The sequence below is a fragment of the Cottoperca gobio genome, chromosome 14 (genome assembly GCF_900634415.1).
Source record: "Cottoperca gobio chromosome 14, fCotGob3.1, whole genome shotgun sequence".
Taxonomy (NCBI): domain Eukaryota; kingdom Metazoa; phylum Chordata; class Actinopteri; order Perciformes; family Bovichtidae; genus Cottoperca; species Cottoperca gobio.
In genome coordinates this window covers 22,208,325-22,210,024 of record NC_041368.1, presented here as the reverse complement: position 1 = coordinate 22,210,024, position 1,700 = coordinate 22,208,325, and the positions used below count along the sequence as shown (strand labels likewise).

Here is a 1,700-nt window from a genome sequence, read left to right as displayed (position 1 = left end):
CCAACCGGAAGCCTCCCTTACACGACTGTAGTTTTCCTCTGCGTCTCTGTTGAGCTGCCAACCGGCCGAAAAGAGACGAACCTGAAGCCCGCTGAGCTCACCTGCCAGAGAGGAACCACAGCAGACAGGTACGCTAAACATGGCGGCGAGGAGCAACACGTGAACCCCCCCGCTGCCTGCTGCAGGGTGAAGAAGACTGAAGAAGACTCTCACCGCATCCGAAGAGCGGAAGTTCAACCAAAACACTTGAAGTGAGACTCCTCGTTATTGTCTCGAGCTGTGCAGAGAAGACCTGCTGCACTTTAAGAGTTTGAGAAATTCAAAAGGCACCTGAGCAGACAGGTAAGATGCAAACCAGACGAGTTGATTAGCTAAGTTAGCTAACTGTGGGGGGGGGGGGGCTGCTGAATATTATTACACTTCACTGCTTATAAACATGACAAGTGGGGGGGCTTTCATGTGAATGCGTCAGGATCTTTAATGGTGGTAAGTTTCCCTTCCGGCTTCACATGGAGGACGGTTTAAATAACTACACACTAGCTTTTGTTAGCTAAAGCGGGTAAACAGATCCTGCTGGCTTCGCAGTGGTCTAAATATACATGAAGATGCACTGCTCTGCAGAAGTGTTGCTCCTGCAGGGGTCACAGGAGGGGGGTCACAGGAGGTGCCTCACTCTGTCACACAGTGTGTGTTGCATATTAACCTGCTCATGCACTTTGCAGTTACACTTTACAGCTGTTTTCTGTTAAATATTATTATTATTATTATTATTATTATTATTATTATTATTATTATTACAGTTACCAGTCTTGGCTTGTTGTCGTGTTCACCTGGGTAGGTAATGTACAAGTGTGTACAAACTAGAAACCAGTGTCTCTGTGGTTCGTGGAGAGGAACAGGGAGTGGAGAGCTGAGCTGACATGTCTGAGCTTCACACACACACACACACACACACACACACACACACACACACAAACACAAACACACTAAAACCTTTAGGCTCATATTTACAAAACTGGTTTCTAATTTCAAGTTCTTGACAATGGATAATATCAGGCTCCCTATAACATGTTCATTATATCATTATATATATAGATATATATAAAGTTATATAGATATAGATATATATATATATATATATATAGATATAGATAAAGTTTTATATATAAATAAAGTTATATATATCCATATATATATATATACACACACACACACACACACACACACATGTAAACAGGAAGGTAGTAAATGTATATGCGTAATGAGAAGTAATGTATTTTGCTTGTATGATTATGTTAGACAGGAAATGAAAGCTCACTATCTAAAGTAGCATCGTATGCTGCAGCAATAAGTTCTCCTTTCGTTGGAACTAAAGGACCCAAACCATGAAACACAGACCAAGAGAACATGAAAGTATCCAGGGGGGGTCCATGTAGCGTACATGATCTGTGGAGCCAAGGAGATTTTTCTGTTTTGTTGCAGTTTTTTACGACTGTTTTATTCTTAATTTTAGCACAAAGTCTTGTGTTGCAACAACTACATCAAGATTATCAGAGCGTCACGACATTATCGGTGTTCATCATTGAATTTGTTTTCAAATGCAGCAGTCGTCAAACAATCATCATCATCAAAACATTATGCAGAGTAAAGCAACTGCTTTCAATTTATTTGCCATCAGCGGATCCATTAGATCCCAGTTT

At 40.9% G+C, this 1,700-nt stretch overlaps 1 protein-coding gene across 1 annotated transcript in view; it reads left to right on the top strand.

Moving 5' to 3' along the window:
- orai2 (ORAI calcium release-activated calcium modulator 2) overlaps window positions 1-1,700 on the top strand; it is a 10,654-nt gene continuing 8,954 nt past the window's right edge. The window contains exon 1 of the mRNA XM_029447290.1: window positions 1-342. The gene's annotated coding sequence lies outside the window, so the exon portion shown is untranslated. The remainder of the gene's footprint in view (window positions 343-1,700) is intronic.